The 24,676-nt window shown below is 47.9% G+C and overlaps 1 long non-coding RNA gene across 1 annotated transcript in view; it reads left to right on the top strand.

The window, feature by feature from the left end:
* Positions 1-22,917, top strand: part of LOC137473602 (uncharacterized) — a 34,663-nt gene extending 11,746 nt beyond the window's left edge. The window contains exons 3-5 of the long non-coding RNA XR_010998886.1: positions 63-1,066; positions 22,536-22,671; positions 22,795-22,917. This is a non-coding gene — a long non-coding RNA (uncharacterized lncRNA). The remainder of the gene's footprint in view (positions 1-62; positions 1,067-22,535; positions 22,672-22,794) is intronic.
* Positions 22,918-24,676: the final 1,759 nt, after the last annotated feature.

Genomic DNA, 24,676 nt, shown 5'->3' with positions numbered 1-24,676 from the left:
AGGGATTTATATCAAGACAGTAGGAGGATATTGCTGCTACCCACCTACTTTGCACCTTGCAGGCTCTTGGGACACCACGGCCGTGATCCAGGGTGCCAGCCAGCAGCTCCAGAAGGGAGCAAGCCTCCACAGCACGCTCCAGATTTCTCCTCATCCTCCCCCTTCCTCACTCACCAGCACTGGGCACCAACTGGTTTGTTGGTACAAGAGAGGCTGCAGCCTCCTTCAGCTGTCACATGCTGAATCCCTGCCAGGTTTGTGTTGCAAGAACCGATGCCAGTGTTTTTAACCCAGAGTGTATTTGGCCCCTAGTCTTCTCCATGACATAGAATAAACATTAGGGAGGAGATTCAGGCTTCAATGAGAAATGCTTTCCCATGATACGTTTTCATTTTGGCATGCACACTGCTTATGATGAAAGGATCCTAAAATAATTGTATTAGATGAACCGTCTGTTCTTCTTGCTTTGAGGCCAGTACAGCATGACATTTCAGAGATAAAATGTTGTGGAACAGCCTCTGACTTACAGCCCAATGGAACTTTTCCGAAGCCATCCTTCTCCCTCTTTTTATTTGCTTGAGGTTTATAACCTGAAAACGTCAAGCTTGCATCACACTGTTGCCAAAAGATCGTCCTGTGCATTAGCTAAATCTTAAATTATCACCAAATTAATTTTTTTCTTCAGAAGTCTGATTCACAAGCAGTCAGCTCCCCTGTGGAAAAAACTCCACCCTTCCAATTCAAAGGAATTCCAGGATTCACAAGAAGCACTAGGTTTCCAAGAGGAGACTATCTGTCCTTAGAAGAACTTATTTCTGCCTGCAAGTTCAAGTGAGTCTACGGGACCTTAAATCAAAGGAGCCCAATGCCAGGTCAGTTGCTGAGTAACTGATCCTGATCGTCACATTTTGACCAGCTGGATGAATGACAGCAACAATTTCTTGGGATTGCGTCTGGAGTCTTCTGCATTTTCTTTCCTGCAATTAACTCATGACTGCAACCTTAACGAGGGGCAATTATTTTGAGTTGCAGATATGCGGTTTTGTGCCACGTCCTTTGCACAAAGGTATGTAATGATAAAACCTCTGACTCATTATGTGCATCGCTGAGATTATTGCAATTACAGGAAAGTGAGGGGAGCCCCTTGCCAAATGCTTTGAGAGCCACAGGTGAAAAGCGCTAGCCAAAAGCCACATCATTCATGCTGGGCCAGATCCTGCCTGGCTCCTTTGGGAAGTGCTCTGCAGCTGGAAACCAAGGGGAGAAAGGTTCAGCAGGTCCTTGCTGCCCTTTTATAGAATATTTTGGATTGGAAGGAGCTATAGAGATCACCCAGTTCCAACCCCCTGCCATGGGCAGGGACACCTCCCATTATCCCAGGTTGCTCCAAGCCCTATCCAACCTGACCTTGAACATTTCCAGGGATGAGGCAGCCCCAACCTCTACAAACTCTACTTTGTGGAGAGAGCTGTGATCCCATCACGCTGCTCTTGATGGACGAACACGGTGCTCCTTGAAGGAATTCAAGGTTGCCTCTCTAGCCCTCACCAGGCCACTCAACAGCAGCCCTGGGGGACACAAGCTGTCCCCAACACGTGCTGTGGCCTTTGATGCACCTGAGAGAAGTCTCCCCTGCATGTCTGCAGCTCTTTGGCTGTAGACAGTGACCACACAGGGCACAAGCTGAGCCTTCACCAGCACAACTATTTCTGTCGCTTTCACTTGGGATAGTTGCTTCATAGCTGAGATTTCTGAAAACTACTGAGGACAGTGATAAATGGAGGATGCTGGAAGTCTTAGCCGAAAACATGACAACTCCTGGCTCTAGGAGCTTGGGACTGGTGCTCCTGCCTGCACCTTAGCGAGGAAACGGGACAAGCCGAGCAAGGCATTTTTGTTGGATCATTTATTTATTGTTCTGTGCAAAGCACAGGGTGTAACTATCACCAGTCATTTTTGGCTATTGAGCTAGCACCAGACATCACTATGTTACTATTAGAGCAAAACATATTAGCTCATCATGAATTTACTTTTAGCCACGGTGACTGCACGGCTTTCCTGTTTTTGCGCAATGCTGCAGGACATGAGACAGATCCCACAGTCACAAATTCCTCCTGGGTGGAGGCTTGCTTGTTGCTAACAGCCCCATGGGTGTGGGGGCATTGCAGGAGCTTGTCTGTTGGACTGCTTGGAGCTTGGTCTGATCCAACAGTGACATCTACACCAGGATCAGGGCACAGGGACAAGCGTTGCCCACATTGTTAATTTTTAGTGTGGTCCCTGGTCTAGTTTTGGCCAAGGCTAATGAAAGCTCTCCGAGATCATGTGAGGGCTTGAGTCTGAGCTCTTCTGCTGGGTGGTTGGACTATGAGGTCCCTGTTCTGGAGGGTGGAAGAGCTTATCCTGGTGGTCAGATGCTGCCAGATGGACTCAGGGCCTGAGAAGACAGCCAGTATTGCTGATACTCCTCTGCTCTTTCATAGCAGAGTACACCATTACCCAGGTGTGCTCCAGGGCCTTTGGTTTGTCACAGACTTTTAATGCAATTAACACGCGTATTTCCTAATGGCTTTCATACTTCATAGCTAATTGTCCCCAGAATATGTGGAAGTGCATGAAATAGTCCTAAAAACCTCTTGCTCTTCAGTTCATCCTATTTTTCCAGCATCTCTTTCTGTGCTCATATGACTTCTCCAGATAAACATTTCAGAGAAAGGTGCTAGGAAATACTCAATAGTTGGGGTTGTCCCAAAGCAGAGCACTTGGCATCACAACCAGTACCTACAAACCATGGCTGGGACACTGCCCTGGCCACTTGCCTGCTCGTTCTTGGGGATTGTTGATGTGGTTTGCATGAGAACGTCCAAAAATGTCCTCTAAGGACCAGGAATAGGCATTACAGGTGTATATTCCGAACTGATCCCTGTGTCTTTCAATCCACCATATGGGATGTTCTAAAAGGGACGTTAGCAGTGCCTATACTGAGAAAACAGCTCCCTGCTTCCTGGGCCTTTCTTGCATGTGCAGAGCTGGACAACAAAGCTGGGGAAAGGTCTGAAGCCCTAGGAGAGGCTGAGGGAGCTGGGAAGGGGCTCAGCCTGGAGCAAAGGAGGCTCAGGGGGGACCTTGTGGCTCTGCACGAGTCCCTGACAAGAGGGGACAGCCGGGGGGGGTCGGGCTGTGCTCCCAGGGAACAGGGACAGAACAAGAGGAAATGGCATCAAGTTGCACCATGGGAAGTTTAGGTTGAATATTAGGAAAAATTTGTTCATGGAAAGGGTGGTCAAGCATCGGAACAATCTGCTCAGTGAAGTGGTGAAGTCATCATCCCTGAAGGGATTTAAAAGAGCTGTGGATGTGGCAGCTGGGGACATGGATTAGTGATGGGTTTGGCAGTGTTGGGTTAATGGTTGGACTGGATGACCTTAATGGTGTTTTCCAGCCTTAGTGATTCTGTGATTCTATGGCCATGTCCTAAATCTGTATCCAAGAAAGACCAATGTGCACCAGCCTGTCCTCTGTGCCAAGGACATCCAAGCCCCCAGGAGACCACCAGGTCCATTCCACAAGCCCTGGAGCAAGAGGATCAGGGCTGGCACAGGGAGCCCCCTGAGGCAGCACCCATGGGACCCCACCCATGCTCTCCTGCCTGGATCTTCCTGTGACCCCCAGGCTGGCTCCTTGCTCTTTAAGCCACCAATCACAGAATCACGGAATGGTTTGGGTGGGAAGGGACATTCCAGATTATCCAGTTCCACCACCTGCAATGGGCAGGGACACTTCCACTGTCCCAGGTTGCTCCAAACCCCATCCAACCTGGCCTTGGACACTTCTGTTGGGAAGGAGCTACTCAACCCTGCAGGTTTTTCCTGACCCATCCTGGAAGTCATGGGGCTGTGCAGCCTCAGTGGGGATATTACACACACTTATCTTCTGTTGACACTTCAGTTTTTGTTAGTTTTGGGTAAACAGGCTCCCTCCAGCAGAATAAGCTGTCTTTTGCATTATGCTGACTTTTTGCTGCTATAATATAAAAAGCACATGGGCTTCTGCTGACGCAGTTATTCCAGCAAAATGTTTAAGTATGAGTTTAGCCTAATTCTTTGACAATATTCCCAGATTTATTACATGCAATGAGCAAGCACAGAACAAGAATTTCACTGACAACCTCTGGATTGGAAACAGGCACAAAGAAATCATTTCTCTTCTCTGCAACATCCTAATTGCCCCTTTTACTCTCTGATGGACTGAAAGATTGCCAGTTTCCTTCCAGGTTTCCTTACTCTGTCTCATGCATTAAAAAAATCTGATTTTTTCCTAATGCCCTTCCTTGTTTGCAGTTTGAGTTTCCCTTAGTCTTTTCAGTATCTAGATGATACCAGACCTTCCAAGGTTTAAAACCCACAATTTCAATATAGTTTAAGTGATTTTAACATCACATTTCTTTCCATATGTATCTGTGGATTTTTAATGCGATTTTTCTGCCATGCTACTGATTTTTTAGCACTATCAAGTTGTACATTTTAATAAATACTAAAATAGCTGAAAGACAGTCCACTTGCAAGTGAAAATCAACTGCAATTTTAATGTTTCGTAATAAAGCTTTATGGGGAAAAATCTCGTAGAACTGGGTAAGGAAAGAAAGCAGTGGGAGTCAATAGAAATGTAACTTAGTTTTATAGAAGTTATTTTAAAATCTGCAGAGTTAAACAGAGAATAATTTAATTTTTACAGAGTTTTTAATAACCTCTAAAATTCTATTGCACTGATTTAATATCAGCTAAGAGCTCGACAAAAAGGTATAATTTCCTGCTAAATTCTATAGGATCTTAACATAGGTTTGTAACCTAAAAATAATTTTATGCCCAAGAGAGCAAAGTCTCTAGCATGAGACTGCCTCCCCCCAGCCGAATCTCTCTGTAAGGTGTTTTAGCTCCAGAACCCTTTGCTTGCTTTTTTTTTTTTTTTCTAATATTTCATCTCTACGCTGTTGAGATGAAAAGAAGAAAGAGGTTGTCTATTTCTTGTCTGCTTAGGCTGCCTATTTCTTGTCTGCTTAATAAACTCAACGTCTTCCCCTGTTTGCCCAAATCTCTGCTTTTGGAAGCTCCATATCATGTCATAAATGCTACTTGTTCTAACAAACAGGGATTTATTTACGGTGCTGAAAGAACTTTTTGTGCTCCCTGCCTCATTTGCAACATTATTCCCGATTGATTTCTGCTGTACCTATTATTGACTTGCCAGCAATATTCCAGAGTAAGGTTGGGTCTATGTCAGAAAAATTTGTTGCCTCACACTGAGCCTTTTTCAGCATCGTTTACTCAATATTGTTCCTCTACCCAGCTGCTGCTCCAATAAACCAAAACAGCTCGCTGTTGTCTGAAATGAAGAATAATTGGAAACACCATGCCTGCTTCTTTCAGCACAAGTAACAATTCGGCCATTTAGGGCTCCTCTAACACTCCTGAGCGCTGGACAACTCAAACGTTGGCTTCCTGCTAGCCAGGAATATTCAAACTCACAAACTCCTGGCAGTGTTTGCCTCCGCGCTGCACAAGGACGGAGCGGTCGGGATAAAGCCACACGAGGGATCTGAATCACCACATGAAAAAGCTGATGGGCAGAGCTGCAGCAACTTACCTGAGCTCTTCCCAGCCCAGGGTTTGCCTGGCACTTGGGAAGTAGGGAAGCCTTGAAAATGTTCTCCAGGAAAAAGCTGCAGGGGGTCTGCTGGTGAGTTCTTTGGGGTTCCCTTTGGTTCCTTGGGTTCATGCAGACCCCTTGTGTCTCCTGGGCTTGCAGTGTGAGAATGGAGACAACCAGCCATTGTTTCACCTGGGATGTTGAAGCTCTCAGAGGATTCGATGTGGGACCTTGGAGGACACACAGGATACAAGAGGTAGGGCTGGGATAGATCCCACCAGGGCTGGATGGCAACCCCCTGCTCCAGGTACTGGTGTCCATCCCCCAGAGGGAATATTCCAGGACCTCACTGTGTCCTACACTGAGCTATAAACCTGAGCAAGGCAATCCTCTGCCTGAGACAGCAAAGGGGATGTAGACCCAGCACAAAGCACAGCAGTGTTGTCTCCTTCCCAGCAGCTGGCTCTGACTCATCCCTTGGTTTCCCATCCTACCCATGACTTGTATCTGCAGGGTGATGCACCTGTGATGTCACCTTCTTCCTGGCTTTGACCCCCCTATGACACATCCAGTGGCAAAAGTGTCTCCCACACTTCTGCCTCTCTGAACTTCAAGCCCTCTCCTGTTGTCTTGGGATCACAGGGATGCTGTGTCAGGAGCTCTCTTTTGCGTAGGAAAACAAATTTCAGTTCTTTAAACACAAATACCTCCTGGCTTTTCAGGAAGACATGGGCATGACACACTCAGGAGGAACTGGCTCACCCTTGCTCATCAAATGGAGAAGATCTAAGACACCCCACCATCCTTTGATCTTTTCAGTCAAAGGTTGGACTCAATGGTCTTGGAGGTCTTTTCCAATCTTATGATTCTGTGATTCTGTGTCTTGAAGGGATTTTCAGATGCCACGAGTTTCACTGGGGAGCCAAACCATCTGGGAATGGTTCTTTCCTACAGAGTCCAACTTAGCCCTTTGGCAATGAAGATCTGTGGATCCTTCCCGAAGGAAACCATCCCCAGCACACTCTGAGCCCTGGTTTTGTTGCTTTTTTTGAAAGACATAAACCCAAGGTCCAGGATGAACATAGAGCAATAGCAACTTCCATGATGAAAGTATCTAAAAAAATACATGGAGCTTGTACTTTACTTTTGGACCAGAAAACGTAGAGCGGAAGAATCCATGAGTTGTTCAGAGGATGAATGGATGGATGGATGGATGGATGGATGGATGGATGGATGGACGGATGGATCCCTGTGTGACAATGGTATAATGCTGGTCCATCTCCCAGCCCAGGCATCCCACTGGGCTGGATTTCACCTGTACCGCAGGCAGGAAAGAGGAAACACCAGGAAAACCCACCTCTGATCCCATTATTCATATTAATTGGCCACAGTTTAAAGCCTGTAATGAGAGAGGATGGGGAGAGGGAGCAGAACTCTGGCAACAAACCTCACATCTGGAGGCACAGCATGGCCTGGGAGCATGAATCTGCTCCTACCCTTCAGCATGGGCAGAAATTGGGCAGAAATTCAGGCAATAAAGAGAATAATGAGGTTATTTTTACCCTCCAAAAAGATAATGCCCACCCACCATGCAAGAATGGGTGAGTTAAATTGCCCAACGCCCCTACGAGTAAAACAGGCTCCAGGCTCCTCTGTCTTTTGTATTGGTAACAGAAAAAAAAAAATTAAAAAAAAAAAAAAATAAAAAAAAGCTGGAGATGGACACACAGCCCAGCAAAGCAGCAGAGCCAGCAGGAATTCTCAGGGGAGATGTCCTGGCTCTACTGGAATGGATGGAAATCCTGCCACCAGATTTTCTGGGATTTCAGCCCAGGACTTTTGGATACTTTCTGCACACTTCTCTTGCTGTCTCTGCATGATATAGTGAAGCTGCAAGAAACATTAGATTGCATCATTGCTTGGGCATCCCATGAAAAAAGCTCTGGCAATGCATTTTTTGGGCTACTGGAGTAATTTTTGCCAACTCATGTGGCAAATCTCTGACTCTGTTTTAAAAGTATAACTGGCTGGCACAAAGGCATCCTATGTTATATCACATTTATTTATTTGTCCCTGGAAGTCCAGAGTGGTATGAGGAGAGCAGCAGGGCCCGTCTGGAAAATGTGTTGCAGGCCATAAAACACTGTCCTTTGAGTGTGAAAGGTTAGACTGAATCATTCAGAAATCTTTTCATTATTTACAGGGGTTAATTCTGGGATTAAATTGGTGCATCCTCCACAGTGTTGGGTGATGCCTTCAATGAGACAACCCACAACCTGTCTGAATGGGGCAGGGGGAAAAATCCCCTCACCTTCACTGTGGAGGATGAGGAGAAATTCCACCTGGGTGGCCAAGTACCCAAAGAATACCTGAAGAAATCACAGAATGGTTTGGGCTGGAAGGGACCTTAGAGATCACCCAGTTTCAACCCTCTGCCATGGGCAGAGACACCTTCCACTGTCCCAGGGCACTCCAAGCCCTGTCCAGCCTGGCCTTGGACACTTCCAGGGATCCAGGGGCAGCCACAGCTTCTCTGGGCACCTGTGCCAGGGCCTCACCACCTTCATAGGGAGCAATTTTTAAGAAAATGAGCAGATTCAGCCAAGAAGAAGATTTGGAAGAACAAGACCTTCTGTGGTCAACGGCCAGGATATTTCTTTCCCACCTCATATGTAGGATGCAGCTGGGGGTCATTGTATTGCTCAGGTTATGGAATTGGGTTTTATAAACAGGGAAACTGAGGCACGTGCAGGGGAATGAGTGCACAGATTTGCTATCACCAAACAGGTTGGACATAGAATGGAGGGTGTTTCCTCCACGTGGCCAGGGCATGCCATGTCCATCCTCTGCTCCATAAGATCCCCCTCACACAGGCAAGGAGCTCACACACAGCATTTTCTAGAACAACTGCCTTTTCCTTGCAAGTCTCCTTCCCAAGCTGTGAGGAGGCCAAACCACACTTTGTAAGATGCACCTGCTGAAGCCACCATCTTCTAGCTGTCTTGTTCTCCACGTGGTGGGAGACTCCTGGGAGAGAAGGTGTTTTTTGAGGCAGATCCCTGTGTAGAACATCTCCCTCCCCAGCCTGTGCTCAGGCCGTGGGTGGCACGGCTCATCCCTGCTGAGCTGAGCTGAGCAGTCACAGGGAAGCAACGAGACCGGTGCCAGCAGCACCACTGGGGTGTCACCACCCCTGCCACAGGCTGCAAACCCCAAAATTCACTGCTGGTGTAGTCACTGTCCTCCATCCCAACTGCAGCGGCACAAAATGCTGCCAAACAGCTGCCGGTGCTGAAATGTCTGCAGGAAAAGCAGCCGTGGGCATTCGGGGAAATATTGTGGCTGAAGTCATCCGAGCTGGTGCAAGGAAAACGTCCAAACCCTGAAATCAGCCAGCAGCCATTGGGTACAGGAGCAGTGGGTCAGGGAGGCAGATGGAGTCGTGCACATCCCGTCTGAGTCAGGGCCTTGTCAGCGCCGTGTGACCGGCAGCAGGGACGTGATAAAGCCCGAAGTGCTGGAGCACATCCCAGCAGTGAGTGGTGCACAGTTGGCTCAGGGGAGGCACTGCTGGCTCTGCATGGCTCCTCCTTCTGACACAGAGCTCCCCTTGGAGGAGAGATGGGCTTGGCGAGTGTCCCAGCCCGGGGAGACGTGGGGAGTTCAAATCAGAGTCATGAGTGGTGTGAGATCATCTGGTTGGGCCTTTCTGAGGTGAAATGCTGATGCATTCCCCTGGTTAGCCCAGCGTGGGGGTCCCTGCACATGCCCATGTGCTCCAGCCCAGAAAAGCATCACGCAGGGAAGGAGCCACCACTCACGTCACCACTCGTTCCAGTGGTAGATCGTGTTTCCTGCTGTGGTCTTGAAGCTCTTCTCTTCTTTGAGCTTGTCTGGCTTCCACTTGGAGTCATTTGGTCTTGCTGTGACTGTTTGATGTTTAAAGACCCCATGAGAGCCTGCTCCCTCACATCCTGTGGAAGGGCAGACTTCTGCCCAGCTTATCAGCAGCTAAAAGCCAGAATTTCCTGACCACTCCCTCCAAAACTTTGCCTCCAGCCCCCAAGGCATTGATCACAGAATCATGGAATCATGACAGCTGGAAAAGCCCTCTAAGATCATCAAATTCAACCACTAACCCAGCACTGCCAAATTCCCCACTAAACCCCATCCCCAGCTGATATATTCACATGTCTTTTGAGCACTTCCAGGGATGGGCACTCCACCACTTCCCTGGGAAGCCTGTGACAGTGCTTGACAATATTTTCAGTGAAAAGATTTTCCCTTTCAGATGAAGACAACATCCTCTGGTGCAAATTGAGGTTGTTTCCTTTCATCCTATTGCTGGTTTCTGGAGAGCCGAGCCCAACCCCCCAGGCTGTCCCTTCCTGTCAGGGACTTGTGCAGAGCCACAAGGTCCCCCCCGAGCCTCCTTTGCTCCAGGATGAGCCCCTTCCCAGCTCCCTCAGCCTCTCCTGGGGCTCCAGACCCTTCCCCAGCTCCGTTCCTTACTCTGGATGTGATATTTCTCTCCTGATCCTTTTACCTCTTTTCCAACATCCTCTCACAGCCACGAGCAGGACAGAGCTCCCCACCATGCACAGAAAGGAGGACGTGATTCTTACAGAGGGTTGGCATCAACCATTTCAGCCAGTCACACTGGGAGACCATATTGAGTTCTTTCATGATCCCATCTTTCAGAGTATAATCCTTCAGCAGACAGGGATAACCAGCCATCCTTCTCCCTTGGTGGAGAATTTGCCATTAGCAAGTATTTAAATATTTAAATTAAACTCCCCAGAGTTTGCTTGGGGAGCCCAAGTCAATCTATTCATCCACGTGTGATCAGAAAGAGGCACATCAGCAGCAATGACTCTGTGTTTACCACCAGACTCCTCATCCCTGTGACACCTCACCTTCCAAATTGCATTTGGTGCTAATTCCCAGCCAAAGCTGGAATTTGAGGTCTGCCAGGCAGACACTTTTTAATCCATTTTGCAAATAATAATTTGTGCTCATTTTCAGTGCCAGTTTTTTAATGGAAATATATCCCCAAAGAGGGAGTATGGGGTGCGAGGACAAAGGTCTGAGCATTTTGTACTGTCATCATTACCTCTATCAAACAAACCTGTAATTTCACTCTAGAATGCTAAGCCAAACTCTGTTAAAAATGCTGATTTTCTATCAAAACCGACCTGATTGATGCTGATTATATTCTTGTCATTTTATAGCATATGGACTGAATTGTACGTGCACTGTTTTGCATGGGACTGTTGTCATGTCTATAATTACCTGTGCTGTCCTGCTCGCCTTGTCATCAATCAGCACTGGATGGGGCTTGGAGCAACCTGGTCCAGGGGAAGGTGTCCCTCCCCAGGGCAGAGGGGTTGGAAGAGATGTTCTTTAAGGTCCCTTCCAACCCAAACCATTCTAGGATTTCATGATTCTATTATTATCCTTCTCCTGGCCTTCAGGAGTTCCTCCATATGCCAAAACTTGCAGAAATATTAACACAAGCAATCCAGAGGCCTATGGAGGCAGCTCCTGAGGACCACTTGATGCAAATTTCCTCAATGGCTAATCTAAAAATATTTGTCTGTAGTAGATATCCAATATCCTCCTTGGTTCTACCAACAGATGAGACTCATCTCACCTAATTTTAGCTGCCAAAACGTCAGGTGTTCGGTGTGAGCCAAGTCTGGCCTCCCCCTCTCTAGTCAATGGAGGGAAGCAGTTTTAGAAAGCAACTCATCCCACCCATCTCTGGAGTGACTGAATCACTCTCCAGGAGAGGTGTCTCTCTCCATCAGCTGCTTAGAAAGGCAAAGCAGGCGGCTGCATCAGGCACTGAGGCTTGGTAGCCCTCTTCCCTTCTGGCAGTGATTTAACATCTCCACTGCAAGCATTCCTGTGGCAAGCACATTTCCCTCTCTCTCAAGATTTTTATAAAGGTGCACAGAGAGAAGTGAAAGAGAAAACAATTTCTATTTCTGCTCCTTATTTTTCTCTTGTGGAATGTGTTTGGAGAATTGTTTACCTGGAGCGAATGCCTGGTTGGATCACGGTGGATTGTTTGGGACTGATGGCCAATCAGATCCACCTGTGTCTGGGCTCTGGAGAACAGGGTCACGAGTTGTGAGTGAGTTAGATATGAGAGTTAGACAGAGTAGCATGCAGTTTTTAGTATCCTCTTTTATATAGTATATTAATGTATTATAGCATAATTATAATAAAGAAATCATTCAGCCTTCTGAAATAAGTCAGACATCATCATTCTTCCCATTGGGTTCACCAACATCTACAACACATTCCCTTTGCTCCTCATTTACCTTTAGTACTACTCCTTATCTTCCTTGTGCCCCTCAGCCCAACCATTCCTGTGTTGCCTCTCGCAGTTACAGTTCCCCTAATTAATTGGTGCATGACACTTTCTATCCAGTGTCTATATCCACTTCTTCCCCTGCTTTTTGCTGATTATATTCTGCTTTTTATTTCTTCGTGCTGCTTTCGTCTTGCTATTCACCCAAGATGAGCACCACACTGAACACTTGAGTTTTTTGGACATCCTAAAAAAACTCCTCCTCTCAACCTTGCCTTTTCCACTCAAGGGGCTCTATGTCAATGTTTTATCCCATTTCTCTCCACAGCTTTGGGAAACCTACTGTGCCACCAGCTGCTGTGTCTCTCTTTGGGTCTGTTCTCTCTTAGTTCATACCAAATGCTGTTGCAGGTGATGCTCATGAGGCTGTGAACAGCCACCAGTGATAAATATAATTTTATCTGTCATAATGAGGCTTGAACCAGTTGGCTCACATTTGGTGCAAGACCATTTGTGTCAGAAATTATCTCCTTAAATTTTGAGAAGGCTTGGTGATGTTTTTTTCTGCTGGCTGCAGGAAACTTGTGTTATACCTGACTCATGCTGACGTTCCTCTTAACAACAGTTGCATTTTCTGTAATGTGTTATGAAGATGAACTCGGAAAAAAGTTCATTTGGCTTTGTTCTTCAACTGTGTGACCCATGTTGATTCTCAGAAGCTACAAATAACTACTCTTGATCTTGACTACAATCAGCCTGGCTTGATTTTAAAACTGAGAGGGTGGAGAAGTTATATGAGCCAAAAAGACCAAGCTTCTCATCATGTTTTACCAATAAATCAGAAAGAAACATTGAGACAAGCCCCTTTTTCTCTCCATTTCTCTGTCATAGTAAGGGGAACAACATCAGCTCTGCTTTATAAAGGGTCCTGAATTTCTTGGTTGGGAGAGGTTGCAGAAGTACAGGCAGTTACTACTGCAGACTCATGCTCCTAAAAGGTGTTCTGGGTTTGGAGAACATTCAGATCTAGTTTCCCTTTCAAATAAAGAGGCTCACATGATTACCTCTGTAATGAGCTGGGACCTGCAAAAAAAAACAGGCTGTAAGTACCAGAGTTCAGAAGAAGCATTAGTACAAAAGAGCTCCTTTAAATGCCCCGGAGCCAGATTTACAAAGACAGATAAGACACGGCCTGTGAAAAATCCGACACCGAGTTCAAATCTCAATTCTCCTAGGACTCATATGTATTCATTTCTCCTCCCTCCCTCCCTTCCCTCCTTCCCCGCTGCTTTTGCCAAAGGAGATGAGCTGGTTACTGTTAATGGCATCATCCCGAGCGTTTCTCGTGTTGCAGCACCGAGACTTGTTAAGGAAAATCCCCGTGTAATGGCATTACTCGGCACTTCTGTACAGGACCTGCAGCTGGGAGCTCCGACACCATCCACAAGCACAAACTGATTAAACCCCACTGTGCATCACCCCCCTTTGCCAAACACCACGCCAGGGCTTGGTGGGCTTTGCTGGTCCCGTGGTTGAGTGGGAGAAGAAAGCAGGGGCTGGTTCTCCTGCCTTTCTGGCTCCCTCCATCCACACCCTGGCTGGGAGTGGCCAGTGAAGCTTTTTGTGCAGCCTGTGCTAGTGGGGCACAGCTGCAAAGTGGGGGGTTTGCATGATCCCTTCTTGATTTGGCGTATTCCCTCCTCCCCTCTCCTCCCAGTCCAGTGCTCTGAGAGGAAAAAGAAGTGATGATCCACTGGTCGAGAGAAGTTTTCTGTCTGTGCATCCCAGTGGTGGGAATTCAACTGTGCAACGGGTTAAGGGCTGGACAGCTCCAGTCAAAGCAAGGTGACCAGACTCCCCTGGTCCCACCTCTGCACACCAGGTCTGCCAGCATGAGGGAGAAGCATTTCCCAAAATCCTGACCCCGAGGTCCTTCTTAGCTACCGAGATCCTTCCCTTCCACCAAGCAGCAGAGGAAATGCTCATGCCTCATGCAGGAAATGGTGCAGCTGAGCAAATCCTCCCTGTCCCTCCCTTAAATTATTTAATGTCCTACAGGAGCAGAAGATGACCCCTGCTAAGCAGACTGTCAGGAGAGCAGCAGCCTTTGATGCAGTAATTGGAAATTTCCATTCTTTGCTTGCAGCCCTGAAAAACAGAAGAGTCTAATATACTGGGAAATCTCCATGCTGAGCTAGGAAATTTCCATGATGGAAATTTTTAATGTATTCTCTGGCTTTAAACTACACAGGTTGATGAGGCTTGGGGTGTTTGTTTTGTGTTTTGTATTGTATTTGGGGGTTGTGGTGTGGTTTCTCTTTCCTTGTTTGCTTTGCAATTTGCTTGAAAGAATCAATGAGTGGCTTGTGGGAAGGGCTGGAAAAATCAGCCTGACCAGAGGAAAGTGATGTATTTGCAGGAGAAACACGTGCAGGACTGGCAAGGCACCTGTAACACTCCTGGCCAAGTCAGAGATAATGAGAACCTGTATTTTAACGAGACGGTCACTGCCAGAGGACAGAGATGACTCCGCAAGAAGCTCTGCAGCACAGCTTGGAAAGGTTGGAGCTTTTGATGCTCTTTCAAAAAGCCCAGGAGCCCAGAGGGTGAATATATCTTTCCCTCAAATGCTTTGCAGACTGCACAAGGAAAAAGCAGGTAAATAGCGGAGAAACAGCTCTTAAGGGGAACCTGCGTGAGCCCTCGGTCCAAATACCTGGCAGCTCTTGCCGGCGTTTTGAACAGAGAGTTCTCAGGGACAGAAAATATGGGAGGGAATTGTCAGCTGTGCTGTAAAAATGATGATGAGGAGCTCGTAGGAGCGAGGGTGGGAGGACAGCAGAGGAAACACATTGGAAGCAGAGCTGCCGCCTTTCCTGACTGTAGCACTGGGACTCTGCACGGGCTCTGTGTTGGCTTCTGCAGATCTCCCAGGCTGAGGCTCTGCCAGGGCTGGACCCAGCTCCCTGTTCCCTGTCCTGTTCCATATTGCTGGTGAGGTGGCTCCTGTTGATGTCAGGCAGCAAAATGCAAAGTGGCCCTGACATTTCAAAATAACAACGTGAAAACAAAATCCTACCAAGCCCCAAGATCCCTCAGAAAGTGAAGCCCCTTCCATCCAGTGGGACAAACCAGCAGAAGTGGTTGGTTTTATTACCCACTGGACTATTTATTAAGCAGAAATTAGGGATTCATGGAGGTGGAGACATTGCAGCTTCATTTTGTCAGGCAGGTCCTTGTGAGCAGCACGGGTGGGGAGGAAGGGAGGGAGCCAGCCCCACACCAGGGGCTCTGTCTTTTGTCCACAGGAGCCATGTGGGGCCAATACAGATACAAAAACCTGCACAAAGCCAGCCTAATCCAAAGACAATGGGAGTTCTTGACTGGCTTCCTTCTAATGCCCCAAAAGGTGTTTACTCCCTTCAGCCCCGGGCTCCCAAGTGCATTCAAGGTGTTCCTGCCAGTTCCCAGGGTGCAGGATCTCAAAGGAAACACAGAACTGGGATGAATGGCTGGGTGAGCAGTCAGTTCTTCACATCCAAGCACACAAAACCAAAAAGCAAACTCGTGGCACAGCAGGGAACTTCACCTCTCTTCCAGCTGGAACAGATTATTGCACCAAAATATCAAAGGCTTTATTTCACTGTGCTCCTACAGGGCCCTTTGAGTACAGAATCACAGAACCATTGAGGTTGGAAAAGACCTCTAAGACAATCAAGTCTGTCCATTAACCCAGCACTGCCAAGGCCAACACTAAACCACTTCTCCAAGTGCCTTATCTACATGCAGTTTAAATTCCTTTGGGGGTTATGATTCTACCACTGCTCTGAGCAGCCTTTTCCAGTGCTTGACAGCCCTTTTGGTGGAGAAATTTTTCTGAAATTTTTCCCAGTCTGGGAGAAGATGTGTTCAGGTGTCAGTGAGTGAGAAGAGGTAGGACAGATCCTTCTGAGCACAAATCCTGTTGCCATTGGGTCAAGTCATCAGAGTATTCTGAAGTTCTTTGCTTGTCCATCACTTAAGCCCTAAATACCAAGACGTTAAAATAAGTTTTCTCTAATGGAGCAAGAGCTGAACTGTTGAGTGGCTGCCTGGGATGTGTTGACTATAGATGACAAAACAACAACTAAATCCTGCTCTGAGTTTGCAGCAAATGCAGAGAAGTACAAACCCTTAGGGTACAATCCATCTCCCTGTAAACGAGACACCACACTCCACCATAAGCAGAATTACTGAGCTCAGTGTCTGGCTCCACAACACAGGTGGGTGGATCCAAGCCTCTCAGACTAAAAAAGTGGGTGACTTTGGCTAGACAGATGGCTTTGTCACTGAGCTCTTGTATTCATTTAAGTGTCCTTCAGTCTGAGTCCATCTGCTGTCTCCTGTGCCAAACACGGGAGGTGGAAGCCACCACTGGGGTGAGGTGAGTCCTTTGCTCTGGGTTTGTACTCCTTGCACAGCCCATCCTGGTCTATACATGCAGTCCCAGGTACAGGCAGAATCTGAACCATGTGCTGCTTCCCTCTGAGTTTGGTTGTTCACCTGGGGGAAAAAACCCACAAAAACTCTGATGGATTTTCGCTGTCCTTTGCTAATGACGATATATTTTTATTTTCAAGGATTTCTTTATTATTTCCTCTTCACTGCTGTTGCCAAAGAGTCACTTGAGTCATTTCCTCCATCCTGGAGCTGAGCCAAGCTCAAGATCAGGTCTCCAAAAATCAGGACCACGTCTTTGAGTGGGAGATGAGCTAGATCCCAGAACCTGGTGTCCTGAGGCTGGCACACGGCTGGGCCACTGCTCCGGGACTGGGGAACTCGGGGTGTGATTTCAGGCTGCTGCTCGCTGGGTTTTTCCACTTTGCGAGCTCAGCTTGACCTTAGAGCTCAATTCACCGCTGGCTGCCTGAACCCAAGCCAGGTGTGCCACCAAACAGGGTCACACCTGAACTTTTTGGGCTCAGGGAGTCATTCAGCCCAAGCAGGGAACATACCCCCAGGCTGGCTAATTGCTGTTTCTTGCTCCCTGCAGATGGAGAGGGCAGGAGGAGGGCTAATCACTGCTGTCTGTGATGGCATAGCAAGCGGTCTGACTTTTGGACCTCTCCCTCAGGGGCTTTACTCCTGAAAATGATTTATTAGGATGGTCTGTTTGATTTGATATGATACGGATGTGCCTTATGGGTCGCAGAACTGAAATCTGACGAAGAATCTCCAGCAAATGCTGCCAATAGTATTTTGCCTCTCAGAACCTTCAGCAAATGCTTCCAATAGTGTTTTGCCTCTATTCCCTTCCATATTGCAGGAGATTTACTAGGTTTGTGTTTTGAGTGGGTGGGGTCTTTTAGCTCAATAACAGTTTTGCCAGTCTAGGTGAAGTTTTACCAGCTTACAGAAACTGTGCCTCAAATTGACAACTGAATATTCACAGCTGAGATTTACATCGAGACTGAAGCTGTTGGAATGATCAGTCAGTCAGGGGCAGCCATGCTTTCTGGCCAGCCAGAATGATCCCATCCAAAAGGAATCAGCTCCAGAGTGGCGCCGGTGCCTGGTCTGTGCAGGGTCACATGGTTGAACCGTCAGGAGTTGTGATTCCACCATGTATAATTCATGAGCAAAATAAGGAGCCACATTTGGTAAAGAAGCTGGTGCTTATGAATGATGCACTTACCGCTCTTCTCTGGTTCTCTTAGCACTCCTCCCAGATGCTGGAACATTATCCACATTATACATTCAACAGGATCTCTTCCACCCATTTTCCAAGGAGAATTTTTACTGTTCCCTGTTAGCTTGGGCTCCCAAGGAAGCAAGGCTGATGCTTTTGAGCACCGTTTGTTTGGAGCCGCACTTCCATACCTGCCTCTCCAGTGCCTCTCAGAGCTGTTGAACTTGGTGGGCATCCTGATCTGAATTTAATAGATGGAGAAGTGAAAATTGCCCAGAGAAGCTGTGGCTGCCCCATCCCTGGAAGTGTCCAAGGCCAGGCTGGATGGAGCTCTGATCAACCTGGTCTAGTGGAAGGTGTCCCTGTCCATGGCAGGGGGCTGGAACTCAATGATCTTTAAGGTCCTTTCTAACCCAAACCATTCTGTGATTCTATGAGCGTTTTTGGAAGTTTAATGAAAGCAAGTAAAGGGGAGCAGCAAGGAAAAGAAAGATTATAGGCTGACTGCAACTCCCTGGGGAATCCAGAGAGAAATGAACTCTTTTAAGACCTTTGACTGCAAGCAAGGTGAGCCTCAACCCCATGAGGCACAAGAGAATTCACACTCAAAAGGCATCCTTATCAGAAACCTTAACTGTTGCTACCATACCTAGTTTAGGGAGTTTTAAAATTTATTTAAAAGTTGTCATTTTAAAGGGATAAGTATCTTGTGGTGCAGCATCAGAAGAAAAACTGTGAGAGGCACCATTAGCAGGTGGAGCCAAGCAGAAAGTGCTGCCTCCCATTGTGATGCTGTGTGGGGCTGAGCAACCCAGAAAGAAAATATTAAACAGAAACAGGCTGTGATATTGGCTGACAGCCTCAGCATAGGCCCGGGGGTTTGGAAATCCAGGATCAAATCATGTCTGTGATAGCAACTCCTTTTATTGCCCACACGGACTTGGGGGTTTGGCTACCTTAGTTAAAAGGAGTGGGGATGATGGAAGCTGTCTCACAGGATCGTTCCTGTCCAGCAATATGAAATCACTTGATGTGCTCAGAGGTTGAAAGCACCCTGCAGTGAAATAAAAGGCACCAGCCATCACTCCTGTAGGCATTCTATGCTTCTCCCTACCTTTGACAGCTGCCACGCTACGGCAGAGATTGTTCTGCTCAGTCCCAGCTTCAGAATCCAAATTTAGAATGTGTCCTATGACAGGAATCATTTACATGACAAAATCTGCCTTTCTCCAGATTCCTCTAATTAAGTCCTGCCTCCCTCGCAGCTCTCACGCTGGTGGAGCGTTGCAGGGAAGCCGCCGTGGGAAAAGCAGCATGTCTGTCTGCAGGATGCTCTCCTGAGCCCACCAGGGTGCAGCTGCTGCTGCACATCTATCTGTGGGATGCTCTCCTGAGCCCAGCAGGATCTAGTTCAGTGCTGAGTATCACAGGGTCAGCCCACACAGCCAGAAAAAGGTGTGAGGGCTCCTCATCCTCCTGCAATCCCACCATCAAGCTGCAGATGTGGCAGGAGAAGACTTCCCTTGGAACAATTTTTAGGGCACATTTGGATGTTTTTGTAAAGCCTGCTGTGGGTGCCTGATTAAGAATGGATGTTGGCAAATTTTTGGCATCACCTGGCTCTCCACTGAGTACCTGTGGTGGAAAGATCCACCATGGTCAACAGCAGTTTCTGACCTCCAGAGGATGTGCTGAGCTGCTAACGTGCCTGGCAGCTTGGAATCAGAGCTACATGGCCACACAAATAGGAGGATTTTAGGAAATCCCGCATATCCTTCAACATATTCTAGGAAAAAAAAAAGGTCCTTTCTTACTCTTCCTGGGGTCACTGAGGATGTCTGAGCTACTTGAAGCAGAGTACAGTTTCAAAGACTTCCTCCTTGAATAACTGCTGTCTTCCCTACTGGGAAGATCTTACGCCTACCCGGCAGAGGAGCTTCTTCCTGCCACGGGAGGGATGTGCGTGGAGCCTTCGCGGCGCTCCCCACTCTGCAGCCCTCAGGAGGGTCAAACCCCGCTTCAGATCTGCCGGGATCCCTCATCTGAGGCAGCCACTGCTCTCCCAAAGCTGACCGAGCATTGCTCGGTGTCCGCACGCACTGTCTGAGTTCGTGGCACAGATCAGAGGGTTCATGGTGCCACCCAGGCTCGGGGCACAGGGACAGGGTGGCCACAGTCAGTGAAACACAAAGGAAGGAAGGGCGGCACTGGCAGCTCCAAGTGCTGCTGCTCATCAGGCTCCAAAAAGCCTCCCTGGGATGGGTCAGTGTTTGTTCTCCACTGGTGGCACTCGGCCATCCCTGCGAGGTCTGGGCGGGATTTGGTGTTGCCGATATTTCTCCAGACAGGGGCACGTAAGCAGCTGGAGCAAGAGCAGCAGGAAGCTCCAGGAACCACAAGAGCATTTGCCAATGATGCCAATGGAGAAGCTCTTCCCATGGAGCAGCTCTTGCTCCTGCCTCCACATGTCAGGATGGATCATTTCAGAGGAGTCACAGGCTCCATGCCCTCAAACTCAGCGCCAGCTCCGGGAGTGACGCTCTCATGCTCCTCATGAGGACAGTGTATTCCTCCCTGTCACCCAGCCAGGCGGTGAGTCCTCTGCCTACCCCTTCATCAAATTCCTGCTGAGAGCCATGGAGCGTTGCCATGGGAGAGAACACGCAGGATGTGCTGGCCACCAGCAACACCTGGGACTCAGCCATTATTGGGAAAAGCCCTTGAACCTCCTTTCCATGAACCCACAAACTCCCCAGCAGCACCTTCTGGTGCTGCCAGCAGGCCCTCCCTGCCTTTCCTCCACAGTTCAGCACTTGGGGCAGGTGCCTGAGCTTCCATGGATACAAAATTCCTGCCATAGGCAACCTGTTATCCCAAACAGGAGCACATCGATTCCATACCCGCACCCTCTGTGCAGGAGAAGGGATCATTTCACTCAGTTATTCCAGCCAGATTCCACCAAAGCGATCACAATTCAGGGTCTGTTTCTGTGTCCGGTGCCAGCCACATAATGCTCTTAATCTTGGTGATTGTAGTTTATTAAGGATCTTGGAAACTGGGAAAACAGCTTTCAGAGGAATAAAAAAAAATAAAAATCCCCAATTCCAAATCAGAGAGGAAATTCCCTCAGAGGATCATGGCTGAAAACAAACATGTTTTTGTGCTTCCAGAAAATCAGCAAGACTAACAGTGCCATTGTTTGTGTAAGGGGGATTTCCACATTTCAGGGAACAGCTTGGAAGCCAGCACAGCAGCTGCTCTTGGGAGAGCAGGAATTGTGAACCAGCACCAGGAAAAATCACAGCAGGTTAAAAATAATGGGATTTTTTTAATGACCATCCAGATTTAGGCTGGGTTTTAGTTTTTCTTTCCTTTCTGTGCCTGCTTTCCAAACCTTTAGGGGGCCTATTTTCCTGCTTCCCTCATAGCATGAGGAACACAAATACACCAGACTATTTTTGCCCCTCATAAAAGCTCCTTGTCACAGAACCAGGTGACTCTGGCCACCCTTACATCACCGATGGCATGAAACATCACAAGATTTAGAATAAAATTACATGAGTCAGCAATGCTGAAATCTACCATGAGAAACAAGAATGCCATCCAGAGGGTAAAAAAGTGGATTTCTAAAATCCATGCTGGGCTGCACATTAGGACAACCCACTCTTGCTACCTAGGATTCCTTTCCAGATGAAGAATCCCATGGAGACCCGCTCTGTGTCACCCTGGAAGGGCCAGGAGACAGCACCAGGATGATTCCATTTGCAGTGGTGAGACCAAAAAGGGACAGAGCGTGGTGGGAAAGGAGAGAGCCATGAGAAGAGCAGGAAGGGAATGACAGGAGCTGAGGGAGAGAGCCTGAAGGAGCCAGAAATCTTTGTCTTGTCTTGATGGCCTCGATGACAAGAAAGACACTGAGGGGCTGGAGAGTGTCCAGAGAAGTGAATGGAGCTGGGGAAGGGTCTGGAGCCCCAGGAGCAGCTGAGGGATCTGGGAAGGGGCACAGCCTGGAGAAAAAGAGGCTCATGGGGGACCTTGTGGCTCTGCACAAGTCCCTGACAGGAGGGGACAGCCGGGGGGGTCTTTGCTCCCAGGGAACAGGGACAGGAGGAGAGGAAACAGCCTCAAATTGCACCAGGAGAGGTGTAGGTTGGATATTGTGAAAAATGTCTTCACTGAAACAGCTGTCCAGCACTGGAGCAGGGAATGTGGTGGAATCACCATTTCTGGAAGTGTTCAAAAGGCTTTTTGCATGTGAGGACATGGTTTAGTGGTAAACACAGCAGCACTGGGTTCATGATTGGGTTTCATTATCCAAGAGGTCTCTTCCAACCGAGATTATTGCATGATTTGATGATCTTAAGGACGTTTTCCAGCCTGAACGACTCTTTGATTCCATGGGGATGGATGCTATCACCACAAACACTACAGGGAGATATCCCAGCCTCAGCTGATTGCCCTGATAGCGTTGGGAGATTACCATATCCCTTGGCTGGGCTGTCTGCCAGGAAAACATGACTGAGAAGGCGATAAGAAGGGTGCTTTACGGGGAAGGCGATGGCGTCGATGCTGACAGGGATGTTACCTCATCCCCTCTGAGTAAGCACCGTGTGACCACCCTGAAACTGGAGCAGGGGAGGTGACACGGGGGCCCTGCAGGGTGAGGCAGGGTCACCTTATTCCTGCCACCATGGGTGGACCTGTGACAAATATTTGGTGGGACGGGGCAGGCGCTTGGGATGTGCTTCTGGAACATTTCTTCTGCCTTGGTGCCTGCTGGGAGTAATGAGAGTGGTTGCTCCTGTAGGTAAAGGAGTGTGGCCCTTCTTGGGTCTGCCCTACTAGGGGATGGGGCATGGGAAAGAAGAAATCACTGCTCAATTTTAGTACTTTTTGTCACAGATGAAAATCTCAGCAGAAAAGACTCCAGGCATGTTTGTGGTGAGACAGCCTCACCAAGCAAAGATGAGAAAATGAAAGTTGGGAAGACCCTGGCTTAAAAATATCCCTGCAACCTGCAATGATCCCCCTTGTGTGGGTGAGTCCTGATGGCCCTTAATTGAGCTATTTTCTGCACTGAGCTGCTGCTTCATTTAGTGCTCAGGATGTGCTGTGCTCAGTTAATGAGCAGCTAATCAGTGTTGTTCTTTGGCTGCTCCAGGCTGAACCCCGCAGAGCTGATGGACCTGGCAGCCCTGATGGAACAGGGATACTCCTGCTCTTTCTCCAGGTGCAGGGAAGGCACCTGGTGGGCTTTGAGTGCGCTGGGATTTCAGTGGCTGTCATTGAAGATGTCTCATCTGAACGCTGAGCAATGGCCGTTATTGAAGATGAAGGAATCCAAAGAACAGTCAGTCCCACTCCACAGCTGAAATCCACAAATATCTTCTTAAAAGGGAGAAACATCTTACTCTTCCCTACTCCTGGTCTTAGAAACGGCTGCCTGGTTTTGGCTGAAGGCTGAGCATTAGTACAAAACATTCAGCACAGAAAACTTCTGCCCAAGTGTTCCAGAGTTCACAGTGTTAAAAGCAAGGCAATACATCTTCTAGTGGGAAGCTCTGGGTGATTTACTAACCCATCCTGGAGTGCTAGCTAGAAGTTAAAAATCATATGTCTCCATCACTCAGTGGAATTAACTGCTCCAGAGAGCAGCTTAGCTCAGCTGAGTGCCAGGCAGGAAGGGGAACACTTTGAAAGATCCAATTTCCAGATTAGACTCAGCCATGTTTTGCTTGTTCTTCCCCAAAAAACCTTTTGAACAAACAAGCCATCAAAGGTACCAGAAAATCATGGCATTTAGTTCCCTTAGGGTTTCTGAAGAGTTCAGGAGACAAAAAATAATTACTAACAACAAATTATAATCTCAGCCTCATGAGATGAAGGACAATGAGGAAATAGTGAAATTAGAAATACCCATGATAAGCACAGAAACAAACAACTTGTGTCTTTCCACACCTCTTGCAATCCCACCAGCGCAGGGTCTCCCTCTGTTTGGAGGGAGAAACTTTCATAAATGTATTAACTAAGGAAAACAAAACTGAATGAAAAGGGGACCTGATGTGTTACAGCAGCAGAACATCTGCCGACAAAGCCATCTTCTTGGTGACTCCCCACTGCCTGGGGTTCCACTGTGCCAGAGGCAAAAAACAAAGCCCTGAAGGATAGTCAAGATCTATAAGAAGAATTTGGAGCAAAATACTGAGAATAAGACCTTGAGATTTGGCTTGCACAGAGCTCTCTGGTGAGCCAGGGCAGGACTTCTCATGGACTTCCTGATTTATGCTCCAAATCTAGAGATTTTTGAGCTGCCCATTGTCATAATAAATGAGAGAAGGTATTTCCCCAAGGAATGCAAAGCTTTCGTAGGGATTAATTTTGTACTATCCTGTGAACTCAACAGGCACGTGGCACCCCTTAAATGGATGCCAGACTTTGACACGTTAAAAGACCTGGACATGTTTGTAGGACAAACAGAACCATCTATGTGAAAGGTCAGGTTTTGTGGGTGGGCTGTGCAGTGTCTCACTGAAGGACCTTTATAACTCACAAGAAACAAAGATCATAACATTACAAATGCCAATCACAGCAGCAGGGGCTGATTTGCTTCATTTTAAGGTTGGCATCAAAAATGACAGACCAACCTCCAAGTGCAGCTGCATCTCTCCTTAGGGGGTGACTGAAGGGAGCCGAGGGTGATGAGAGTAGCAGAAGGCTCCTGTTTACCCCCAAAGCCAGGAAAGATGAGCATTGTCCCTTTCCCAGGAGTCTGGCACAGTCCTGCTGGGACAAGGAAGGACGATCCTTCCTCACTGCGCAAAGGAAAAGGTCCAACCCTCGGGCTGCAGTGGATGGTGCCCAACCGTGTCACCGCTGGCTCCCGTGCCAGGCTTGGTCCCCACTGCCCCTGCCAAAACCCAGCCACTGCTGACTTGCAAAGACTGCCCAGAACGATCCTGTTTTGTTGCCAGTCACTCATGTCTAGACACTGAACCTTGTCCTGGACTAGCTGCAAAGACAGGGCAGGAGTAAAGTCCTCCCCT

This window comes from Anomalospiza imberbis, chromosome 5 (assembly GCF_031753505.1).
Source record: "Anomalospiza imberbis isolate Cuckoo-Finch-1a 21T00152 chromosome 5, ASM3175350v1, whole genome shotgun sequence".
Lineage (NCBI taxonomy): Eukaryota > Metazoa > Chordata > Aves > Passeriformes > Viduidae > Anomalospiza > Anomalospiza imberbis.
This window is presented reverse-complemented; position numbering and strand designations above follow the sequence as displayed.